This window comes from Lissotriton vulgaris, chromosome 11, assembly GCF_964263255.1.
Source record: "Lissotriton vulgaris chromosome 11, aLisVul1.2, whole genome shotgun sequence".
Classification (NCBI taxonomy): Eukaryota; Metazoa; Chordata; class Amphibia; order Caudata; family Salamandridae; genus Lissotriton; species Lissotriton vulgaris.
This window is the reverse complement of record NC_141699.1, coordinates 194,369,931-194,382,764: the sequence shown is the minus strand read 5'-3', so window position 1 is coordinate 194,382,764 and position 12,834 is coordinate 194,369,931. Positions and strand designations below refer to the sequence as shown.

At 49.8% G+C, this 12,834-nt stretch overlaps 1 protein-coding gene across 1 annotated transcript in view; it reads right to left on the bottom strand.

Moving 5' to 3' along the window:
* Positions 1-12,834, bottom strand: part of DAO (D-amino acid oxidase) — a 128,284-nt gene that overhangs the window by 31,532 nt on the left and 83,918 nt on the right. The window lies entirely within an intron of this gene.

The following is a 12,834-nucleotide window of genomic DNA, read 5'->3' as shown; positions in this document are numbered from 1 at the left end:
GGGACAGACTTGGACATGTTGATGTGCAACCCCAGCTTGTTCAAGAGAACGCACGTCTTCTGGAAGTGTGCTTGAGCTTCCGAGAAGAAGGAGGCCTTGATCAACCAATCGTCCAGGTACGGGTAGACAAACACCTTGTTCTTCCTTAGGTGTGCTGCTACCACTGCCATGCACTTCGAGAATGTTCTGGGCGCAGACTTCAGTCCGAATGGCAGTACTGTGTACTGATAATGATTGGTGCCGACTTGGAATCGCAGGAACTTCCTGCGTTTGTGTGCAATGGGCACATGGAAGTACGCATCTTGTAGGTCTATAGCACAAAGCCAGTCTCCCTGTTGCAACTGAGGATAAATCTGATGCAACGACAGCATGCAGAACTTCTCTCTGCGAATCCACTTGTTTGCCTGTTGCAAATCCAGAATGGGCCTGAACTCGTTCTTGTCCTTCTTGCAAACCAGGAAGAACCGGGAGTACAGAACTTTTCCTCTTTGAGACAGAGGTACGTCTTCTATCGCCCTTTTCCTTAACAGGATATCGGCCTCCGCCTGGAGCTCGCGCAGCTGAAACTGCGAGCTGACCGGAGGAATTGATGGAGGCGGGCTGGTGAACCGAAGACAGTATCCATTGCAAACAATATTCAGCACCCACTTGTCCTGAGTAATTTTTCTCCACTCTGCCAGAAAAAATTGAACACTTCCCCCCATCGGAGCGGGTAACGGATGTAGGGGGAGTAACCGCTCAGGGTCGAGACCCAGCCGGGCCTTTGTTCGCTGTAGAGGACTGCTGGCCCCCTCTACCCTTCTGGCGCTTCTGGAAAGGTCTCCGGTACTGCTGCTGTTGTTGCTGCTGCTGTTCCGAAGACTGTCCTCGCCCTCTGCCCTGTGCACCGAACCGTCTCTGAAACGGGCGGTAGGCCTTCTTTTCTTTTGGCTTCTCCAAGCCCACAGCCGTCAGGGTCTTGGCCTCCGCTTTCATGCGGGCCATCTCATCGTCGGCATGCTTGCCGAACAGGGTTCCCCCGAGAAGGGCAGATTGGCCACCCGCTGCTGGGCCTCCGGCTTGAGTGATGTGAGCCTGAGCCAAGCATGTCGCCGCTGGTTAATCCCATGACAATACCCATGGGCCGCCAACAGAGAGACATCCGCAGCCGCGCTGATGACCTGGTTCGAAACCAGCATCCCTTCCTTGAGGATCTCCTGGAAGTCCTTCCTCTTATCTCTTGGCAGGAGTTCCGTGAACTGCTGAAGGGATTCCCACAGGGCACGGTCATACCGCCCTAGCAGAGCCGCATCGCTAGAGCCCTTCATGGCCTTGGATGCCATTCCACAAGCCTTCCTACCGGCTGAGTCAATCCATCGGCTCTCCTTATCCGGCGGTACGGTTGAAGACAGGGAGGTAGAATGTAGTTTCCTGGCTGCCGTCACTATAACAGAGTCCGGAACCGGGTCTATCTGCAGAAAAGCCGGGTCAGAATCCGGGGCCCTGTACTTCTTTAGAAGTCGGGAGGGAGCGGCCTTTGTCACCGCTGGCGTGAGGAACAGTTCCTCCACGGGCTCTACCAATCCAGGCACTAGGGGTAGTAAAGGTCGAGAAAGATGCCTCTTGTAAAGCGTCTCAAAAATCACGGACGTCGTGGGTGTAGGAGCCGCCACCGTGATTCCCAATTTCGCTGCCCCCCTCAGGAGAACATCCTGGAATGTGCTGATGTCGTCCACTGGAGACATCCTTGTCCCTGGGGATTCCAACAAGGTCGGTGAAAAGGTCCTGGTCCTAGAGGAGTCCGTGCAGGACCGTGATCCACACCTCCTATGGCGCCGTCTTGACCTGCTGGAGGATCTATGCCGACTCCTCGATCTCCCCCTCCGTCCGGAGCGTGATCGTGACCTCCTTGGCTTCGGTCGGTTCGCCGGTTCCACAGGGGAGGGCGACCTCTGTTTGGCTGGGGCCCTCGGCTGAGGGGTCCCCTTGGGAGGAGTCGGTAATCAGGGCAGAGAGACAGACCTCGGAGGGATCGGAGGCGGCTTGTCTGCTGGCAGCTGAGGTTGAGGTAGAGACTGAGGACGCGGTGGAAGTGGTGGGAGCGGAGGAGGAGTAGGGACCCGCGGAGGGAGCCCCCTTGGTAATGGAGGCGGGAGCGTAACCCTGCCTCGGGGTATACACCATGGAGTACACTGAACCCGGTGATCCCTCTCCCTTTCCAGTCTGGGACGTCGGCGACTGACTCCTGGCGCCAGACCTCCTTCCTCGTTTCTTCGGCGTCGAAGAACGGTGACCAGATGGCTAGCGTCAGTCCCTCGATGGCGAGCGTCTTTTCCTCGACGTCGACTGTTTCTCCCTCGACGGTGATGCCTTCACCTCGACGGCGACCTCCTTCGCCTCGACGGCGACCTCCTTCGCCTCGACGGTGACCTCCTTCGCCTCGACGGCGATCTCCTTCGCCTCGACGGCGGCCTTCGTCTCGACGGCGATCCTCTCTTCAACGCCAAGAATCCCCTTGACGACGACCTTCTCCTTTTCACCGACGGCGAACGGTGGTGTCGCCTCAACGGCGAGCACCGACGCCGGGCCTCTCGACGTCGATCACTCGACGACGACGACTCTGACGAGGACGACAATGAAATCGTCACAGGAGACCTCGACGGCGGTCTATTCAGTTCCCTCGACGTCGACCGTCGACGTCGCTTCGACCCAGAGCCCTGGGGAGAAGGGGAACAGACTGTAGTCATCCCTCTCGGCGCCGTAGTCGGTGCAATCGACCCAGGCGGAGAATGGGGACGCTTGCTGGTCTTCCTGCCCCTGGGGAGCCCCCCAGAGGCCTCAGCACGGGCAGAGGAAGCCCTTCCAGACCCACCTTGCGCCTTCAGCCTTCTTTCTTCAAGGCCCTGAAGCCTGATCTTCTTTCTGTCCTTCAGGGTCCTGCCAGAGAAGCCCTGACAAATAATACACTCCTCTGGGACATGGGAAGAGGGAAAGCAGAGGCTATACACCTCATGTGGATCCGATTTGGCCTTCTTCCTGAAGCACTCAGGACATTTGTCAAATAATGCAGGCATATTGACACCCAAAGAGTGCACCAAAGGATTACCAAGAAGAGAGGCACCAAAAACTTGAACAAAAGTGAAAAAATCACCAATAAACCCTTGAAAAGGGAGAGCTCAATGCTCCAGGGTCCTGCTTGCAGGAGCCGGAAAAAAGAACTGAAAGTAAAAGGGACCTGCAGTGCATTCTGGGATACTGTGAAGTTCTGGAAAGTTCTCTTAAAGGCACAGTATCCTGTTTTGAGCCACATAATGGCAGCCTATGGGGCTTGTCTGTCCATGTCTTCCTCTCTATCATTCCAGAGGGTTTTGCTGCTGAAGCAAGGGAAATCTGGACAGACTTTGCTGTTTGTGGATTTTTGGTGGAATTTCTAGCTGAAGTACTGGACAGTGTAGCCTGGTTATATAGGCTGCATTATCTGTCTTTAATTCTCTCTTAAGTGTCTGTGTAGTTCTGCATTTTTCAACACCTTAAGAGATTATTTTTGATTGCTCCGGGGTCCACGCACATGGTCGAGACTATTCACTAGATTATGACTATACAGAGATCCCCTACTACAGAATGAGGCAAGGGAAATCCTATCCTGCTGTGCTCCACCGTGTTCCCTGGTGATGTAGTAAAGACCAGCCCGAATCGCTCAAGATGCTTAAAAAACAGAGACACCTGTCAATTCAGTCTTCTGTGCACTGTATCTGTTTACAGCATATACATGATCGAGTGTCACAGAGTCATGCGTTGTGAGCTCCGAAATCCAACCTCAAGATTATGTGACATCAGGTCTGGTTGGCCCCCCACCAGGAAGTACTCATTCAGCCTTCATCCTGTTCCTGTGTACACCCACCATTTCCCATCTTGTGAGAGGGCGGGTGGGGATCTGGGAGGCAGGTAAGTGATTCTTGCTGGCCCGACTCCACGCCGTTGGGATGAGCTTGAAAAGAGTGGGGTGGTGAGGCAGCGTCAAGAGTCACCAGATGAGTTGCATGAAGGCCTGGGGAATACACGGCTGATGCACTATGTACTCGTGGCCACTTTGAAATGTGACACTGCTGCGCATCAATAGTGGATGGTCCCTTGAGACCCCGAAGAATTGCAAGCCAATGACTTAGGTTGCTTAGCCTTTTAAAAACATGTTAGCTAGCACACGTACACTACTGCATGTGCCACTGAAAACTGCATGGCTGGCCCTCGACATACGTTACAAGCTCACAGATGTTGTTTTACCAGAAAATGGATGGTAATTGCTAGTAGTAGTTACCATCCACATGACCCAGAAAATTGGATAGGCATCCCAGAGGTCAAAGAAAGCAGTGGCACATGTCACACCCCTCGTGCAGTATTGCCTCACCATTACGGGATTCACAAGTAAAAATGGAGACTAATGATGCAATATTCCATTGAAAGGAAAATGCCTCTGTTTGTGCGGTCACCCCAAAGTTTTTCAACTGATGCTGCTAACCGGACGTCAATGCCAGTGTCCAGACCCTAAAGTGTATGTTGAATTGGCTATACCCAATTAGAAATGACTAATTTACCTGTAAGTTCCCGAGTAAATGGTACCATAGTACCCTGGGCATGTACGTAAAAAAGGGGTACTCCATGGCTGCAAGCACTAGTTGTGCTACCCTGAAGGCTCCCGAAGTTAAACCGGTCCTCTAGTCTGTAACAGCAGATTTGGAGAGTAGTCCTGCAGTGCTAGCCTGACTGTGCCATCAAAAGCCTTGGCAAAGCAACCACTTCCCATGTACATGTGTGTAAGTCAACCCTCTGGTAGGCCTACCAAGGTCTAAAGGCAGGCTGCAATGTATGACACAAGCAGGACATATACTTTACATGTCCTGACAGTAAAGCAGGCAAAACTACTGTTTTTACTGTGGAAAGACTTGGTCGCTCAATTGGCGAGTGCAGGGATGCATGCTGACCCCTCTCAATAAGCCTGACTTGTATCTCAAGTTGAAATGAATGTAATGTGTTGCGGTGTGCAGCTTTAGTAAAACTGCCACTTTGTTGCCTTTAAAACAACTGTGCCTTCCCGAGCACACATGAAGCCTGTTCCACGAGACATCTTTTTGCCCACTTGCAGAGGCGTGCCAATGACTCTCAGGAAGGTAAACTATGAGGGATTGTGGGATAGGGCGGTATTACCTCCCTACTGCAGTAAGCAACCTTTATAGGGGAGATGAGTAACACCAGGGGTGAGGGCTGTCCCGTTGTGGAGGTAGACAGACTGGGCCAGAGAGCACAGAGGGGAAACCAGTTGCCAAACCAGTTTCCGCAGGGGCGTGTAGCACTGAGGTAGCCACACCCCAGGGTGGGCTAGTGAGGTCTGAACACCAAGAGCAGGGTCTCGCTAGCCACAGTCCACAGGAAGTGGTCACCAGGTGGGAGGGAACTTGGTAGCCCATTGGCTACTAACCCCAACCTGCCCTGAGGGAGCTTTGCAAGCATAAACGGGGCACCCCCGGCATCCAGACCTCAGATCTCGACCAACTCAGAAAAAGCACCAAAGAAGGACTGCCCAGATGCAGCGAGGGATGAGAAAAGAGAGGATACACTGCTAAAGACTGCACCTGTTCGAGCAGTAGCGGACCCCCCTCCCCTAGCGCCTTGAGACCCTCTGGGTGAGTAGTGCGCTATATAAATGCTTTGATTGATTGATTGATTGATAGTGAAGAGAGGGATTATGAGCCCAATTAAGCAAAGGAACTCCAAGGGCCAGATGACCGGCCTCCTGGTCGCAGCACAGGGACACAACAGCTGAAGAAGCTTGCTGGGGCAAGTTGTAGCCCGACGTCTTCAAGCTACTACCACCACCTCCATATAGCACCAATGACTAAGACCCGAAGCACAGAGTTGCACCTGAGTATGCTGAATCTGGGAGTGCTGTCGAAGACTTACTGGAAACCTCAGAAGGCAATCTATTGACTCAGGGAGGATTTGCCTGTGAACGCGGCAACCGGCGACTTGTAGTCCTGTGGTGACTGAACTTTGGCCAGACTGGAGAGGACTTTGCAGGACGTTGACCCTGCAAATGGGCCCCCCTCACCATCTTCGTGTACTGGGGAATCCTGCAGGATAGCTCCCATCGACTGCGTCACATCCACAGCATCCTTCATCATTTGCATCAGGACCACTCCACAGGAATTCATTGCAATGTGGATAAAGACCCTGGAACTGCTTCTTCTGTGAAGGTAACTGTTCGTGAGGACCTTAGTGGTCCCCCTGACTAGCTCCCTGCGGGAGTTGGATGCCCTAAGTACTTCTAAGCGACCGCAGTGACAATCACCTAAGTTTTCCTTGAAAAAGTTTGTCAGTGGCCAATTCCTTGACTTTGACAAGGTGTGTTGGCGGTTGAGTGAAACTGCATTGATTTATTTTTGCTTGCAAAATTTATAACTCCTGAACCCTCAGGTGGATCTTTTTTGTTCTAGTGTCAAAATTCTTATAAAAATGCAGCACATTTTTATAAACTGGTGTTGGATTTCTTGAGTGTTGTGTTGATTCCTTCTTCAATTGTTTTGGTACTGTTTAAATGCTTTACCCTGTTCCTCTGTGTAGGACTTGCTACTCAGTGCCACAGCTACCGAGGGTTGAGCTGAGGATTTTACAGACGAAACCTACAGGACATAAAGTGTATTCCCCATTCTTAACTGTGAACTACAAAATTATGTTATTTTTTCCTGCAAAATTATGCAGGTTTGACTTGAAATATGTTTGGAAAAAACTGCTGGGCCAGTGCAAAACTTTGCACATGTAATGCTGAATTGAGTACAAATTTGTGTTTGCACCTAAGGCAACATTACCAGCCAGCTTACAATGAGTGCCTAATTTTGTGACACCATTTTCGTAACATAGTCACATGTACATGGACTGATTTAGAACCTTCCATAGACAACAAAACCCTATGAAAACATATAAAAGGAGTGGCAAGTTCAAATGTAAAGAACGCACTGAAAACAAACCAAGGTTCATCTGCCAACTGACCTGCTGCTGGTTTGTGGAGATAGATAACCAAAGATAACAAACAAACATTCATACAAAAGGAATGTTATATTCATCTAATCTTGCTAGCAAATAATTGAATGGCAGGTGGAAGTACACCAAACCATGCATTCTTTAATTTGTGCAACCCCCGAAAAGATACAACTTTACTACATTTAGATGCAGACAAGGGGTTCATTTCTCCCACCTAATCAGGTTATACCTTGAGGCATCTTTCTGAAAAAAAACTGCCATGCGCTCCTCCTGCTAAGAGCGCCCACATATTTAACTACAAACTAGTCTGATATTTCCATACCAAGAAACGAGGAGATAGAACAGTTCAAAACTGCCAGGAGGCAAAAACAAAGTTTCTATTTCAGAGTGTCTCCTGGACTCATTCACAAGGAGGGACATCTGCCGCTCAGAATTATCTTAAGATAGTCAGATTTACACATAGGACCACCTTAATATCTATTTCTATGCTTGGCAACTTTAGAGGGAGTTCTTTTCAATGAACAAAAGAGGCCCACCATACTGGTTATTCTCTGGTAATTTCATACATTGGTTTTACATTATTACTATGGCGATCGTAATCAGCATTAACTTCCTGGATTCTTGTCCTGTTGCCTTTGTCGTCGTAACATTATAAATTTCTAAAGAAAGATGAACATAATTTCCATGGCTACTGTCCTGGAAGTAGACCCAAATATGTACCTGGAGAATGCACTATGTAGTTGGCCTGGCCAATCTTCAAGGCAAAGTTATAGATATATTTTAACTGTGTATTTAGAAAAAAAAGGTAGTCTTGGACCAGGTGTTATTATAATTATTCATCACACATATTTCATCACACTATTATTGTACTGTAATTATTCAAAAACATGTCTGTTACTTAGTAATGTATTATATTATGATATTGTCTACCACACTTTTCCCTAGCCCTATATTCCCTCATCTTTTTTATATACAAAATGTTCTTACAGGATTTGCTTAGTCTGCCACACAAGTGAGCTTGAGCCAAGGAAAATATCTTAGAAGCCCATGCTCGAACCCTATATAGTAGAATTTGAATTGTTTCCAACCAGGCCGTGATTTGATGGTGGGTGCATAATGTTTATTGTCCTGAGGAAGAATCCACTCAAGTAACTGGGGTTGAAAATCGACTAATCAAAACATTTGGAGTGCCTTCCAGGAGACTTTGCCTTAACAAGGATCTCTAATGATTCCTACAAGCATCCTCTAATACGAACTATGGGGCTGATAAGGATGGCGGACAAGCGGAAGGCCCTACCCCCACGTATCCGACGGGCTCCTTGAGCCCACCGGTTCTGCAGAGGGCCTCCAAATCCCTACAATGGTGGCTGCCAGGCACCGCAGAAGGGATTAGGGCAGTCCCTCCAGTCAGCCTTACCATGGCGGTTCACCCGCCATATAATGGCTGGCAGGGATGGACATTTTCTTTAGGTGTGGGGTGGCACCTATGATGCTCCCCAAGAGATCCCTGTACCAAGTGATAGGCACGGCATGGTGCCTGTCACGTAGTACAGGGATGTGTAACACGTCCCTTTTTAGGTCTCGCGCCTAGCGCAGCAGTGTTCGCGCAGCGAGAGTCCTTGTGTCCAGGTTTCAGAAATGAACCCTGGAATTGCACACGCTTGTGCGTGTGTTTTTACTTTTGTGGCCTGCTATTGGCCTTTCCCTGCGTGTTCTTTTTTAAAATAGCACACAATAGGCCAGAGGCGGGCGCATAGCTCCGCCTCTGGCCTATTGGTGTCTATTAAGCACATTTCCTTCCATATGGTTTCAATTATCGTGCCCAGACACGGGCGCGATAATTGAAAGCATATGGCGTGCAGGCGCACCATTCGCGGCTTTGTTTTCCCCGAAAGCGATCGCTTTCGATTTCGCAATCGCATTTCTCCTCCCTCCCCACTCCCCTTTGGTCCCCTCCCCTCTGCCCCCTCCTCTCTGCCGCAGAGCAATAAGGAAAAGACTGGAACGACGGTGTAAACATGCCTTCGTGAAATCCCAAAAAGACTTATATTTTAAATTTAACAGATCTCTTGATCTGCGAGGCCAGCTGCACTGTAGTTCTCATTAGTGAGGCACATGTACTGGAACCGAGGGTGAGTGGCCAAAAGCACCCCTATTACAAGTGTCTTTTACTACCCAATCAGAAGGAACGCAACTCATTTTCTAAACTTATAAAGGGAACGCATAAAATGTGTGAGAGGAACGAGAGCGAGGGTAATCGATGGAAGCGTCAGGTGCAACACATAGGATGCTTTTTTTGGTTGCACAGTTGACCGAATGAGCCAGAGACAGGATTCAAAAAGATCGGGTCCCACTAAAGTGCAAAGAAGTCCAATGTAATAAAGACCGCATCGGACCCCAGATAGGGTTTGCAGTCACAAATGGCCGTTCTAGTTTGCCATTACCAGGCACCAGCTTCCGGGCATGAACTCCAGACAGGGAGAGATGAGCATCGACAGACATCATTAAAATACCAAGAGCGGCCTAATTTGTCTGCAGGGATCTACTTTAGGTCGGAAGCACTGGCAGAGGCTCGGTCTGAGCCATTACCACACCTGACAATCACATCGCCCGTTTGATCCCCGTCCGTACAATGACGAGCCAGCAAAATAGAGGCAATAAAGAGCCTGGCTTCAAACAGAAACTAGCTATGGGGCTCTGGTAAACACAACTTGAAGATGTGTAGTTATAGTGAAAACCAGTAACTGGCGGGCATCAGGTCCCTTGATGCGTCTCGAGCACCTATTTCCTTTGGTTCAAAAATAAAGTTTGTCTGCGCCATGCCTGAGTCTGATGAGGGCTCGACCGGCTCAAAGCACAAAACTGTTCGGCAGAGGATAGCCTGGGGGTGTGGGATTCAGTATAGCGTTTCATCTCATGAGCTTTGGGCAGCGCCGAGGCACTCGCGAAGAAGGCATCTGCACAGAATTAAATGTATTAACTTAAGCACTCAGCAGAGGGTGAAATGGAATTAAACAAGTGTAGGTACTCATTGCCCCAGAGTAGCTGTGTGCTACCGAGAAGTTCCAGTACTCTCCCATTAAAAGTATTGAACCTTCGCTGAGAAGTGCAGGTACTGTCCCTTTAAAATAAAGAAGTACAGGTACTATGTAACGTTGAATACCTACCACTGAAAGCATTGTTTGCATGTGAGTGGGACACCAACACTTATGCGTCATGTTCAGAGGCAAAGGAATCAATAGTGCAGTGTCACCAGGGCCCATGGGAGACCCACAGTGCCACAATTCTAACTTTTTAACAACTAAACCAGCTTATAGAGGGGGCAGTTTTTCTTGATTGTAGCTAGTCATTGGTTCTGTTTGCAGGAGGGTTCGCCTATTTAGGGGTTTCATATAGGACAAACATACCCAAGTCATTTCACAGGCTCTGCAACATACAGAAAATAGGGCATGCCTGTACAGAGGTGGCCCACGAGGGCATGAACCATGCAACACTTTCAGGAGTTTATGGGTGTCCAAGTAAGTTTTAGAGGGCGGGACCTGTGCTAGATTTCAAGTTATTACCATGTTATTAAATTTGCATCCAATTAAAACGGCGATCGAACTCCTCCCTCCTCACTCCCCTTTGGTCCCCTCCTCTCTGCCTCTGTGCCATAGGAATCCCTTCCTCACCCCCTCCCCGCGCTGGACCGGCCTCTGCAGGGCTTGGGAGATGCTGGGACAACGCTCACTGCCCTGCTCCCAGGTAGGAGCCTCTGCAGCCGGGCCCTGCGGCTTGTGTCTGCTCTCTGCGTCTAGGGGCTGGAGGCCTGGAGTGGGGGGGGGGGGGGGGGCACAGGTGCAGTGTGTGCTTGCCATCGGGTGATCCTGTCATTTTCTGCCCTCCTGCTAGCTCAGAGGGCGCTGGGAGGTTTGTGGGCGCAGGGCAGTGCTGCAGGCTCCCAGTGGGAGGGGGCTGGACTTAAGGTTCTCTGCTGAGCCACTTGACACCTCCTCCCTTCCCACGGCCCGCTGATGCGGGGGCATCCCTTGCCCAGGTGTGCCATCGTGGGTGGATGGCAGTAGGTGGGCGTGTCTGCTGGGAGCTCGGGCTTGTTTCGATAGCTTTGAGCAACTTTGCCTTGCTGCGTCAAAGTTACTGCTCTGCTGAGTGGGTTGAAGTATTAATATATGCATTTTCTAGTTATCATATGAACTGCTGTGTGCTCATGGCCGTCATTGGGTTGAAAATCCTAGTGCACCCCCTCAACTGTAAAGAATGCTCTGCTGGGTGCTAACTGCAGCAGTCAGTTTCTGGGTCAGACTGGGAAAGATAAAAGGCGCAGGCACCATAATAAAAGTGGCCCTTGTTTGCAAATTGGTGCAGTTCTGAACTGGTAAAGACACACTGTAAAATTATTTTGTGAGGTGTGGTAGACTGCATGCATTTGTGCTTTGCAAAAGGCAATGTTTGTTTTCATGTAAGCATATGTCTAAAATGCAAATAGAACCACACACACAAACACACACACACAACCACAACCACACATACAACCACACACACACAACTACACACACACACACGCAACCACACACACTACCACAACCACACACACAACAGTACAAACACACACCCACACACACACACAACCACACACACACACACAACCACAACCACACACACAACTACACACAAAACCACACACACACACTCACACAGAACCACACACACGCACACAACCACACATGCAACCACACGCAACCACACACGCAACCACACACAACCACACACACACAACCACACACACAACCACACCATCAGTGCACACTTTCACCAGGCACAGACGCCATCAGTCGTCAGTGCACGCTTTCCCCGGGCACAAACACCACCAGCTGTCAGTGCATGCTTTTACCTGGCACAAACACCACCAGCCGTCAGTGAACGCTTCCACCAGGCACACACCACCAGACGTCAGTGCACGCTTTCACCAGGCACACACACACACACCACCAGCCGTCAGTGCACACTTTCAGCAGGTACACACACACCACCAACCGCTGTGCACGCTTTCACCAGGCACACACACACACCACGTGCCATCAGTGCACACTTTCACCAACACACACCGCCAGCCATCAGTGCACACTTTCACCAGGCACACACACCACCAGCGGTCAGTGCACGCTTCCACCAGGCACACACACCACCAGCAGGCGGTGCACACTTCCACCAGGCACACACACCACCAGCCATCAGTGCACAATTTCTACAGGGACACACACCACCAGCCATCAGTGCACACATCAATTGTTAACACATCCACAATTAGCTATTGTAGCAATCGCAGTATGCCACACTTTACTTTTAAACATATTCATCTAAAGCGCAGTATGCCACCATTGCTACAAAAATTAATACACATTTTTTTGGCCTACAATTTATAGACTTTTGTTGCAATTGGTGTTGCAATATTTAGCAATGCCAATAGCTCAAACGCAATTAATGCGAGACCTATTGCATTGCAAATGCTTGTTTCCATGGGGGCGGGCGCCCGCTGCAATGGAAAATCTGTACAATGCCACCATGGCGATTGCATTGTAATTTGGCCTGTGGGACCCCCAACTAATGTTCCCTCTAATTTTTTTCCTCTGTGTGCAGCAGTGTAAGGTCTCTGTGCGCTGCAGCCATGGCTTTGTGCGCCAGGAACCAGACTGCGCGCCTGTGCAGCGCCAAATATCACTCCAAACTTTTGCTTAAAAAACTGAAAAGATGGTGCATTTCCACCTGCAGTGTATACATTTATGTCGGGCAGTATCCATCTCGGTTAGGGTAGCGGGCAGACGT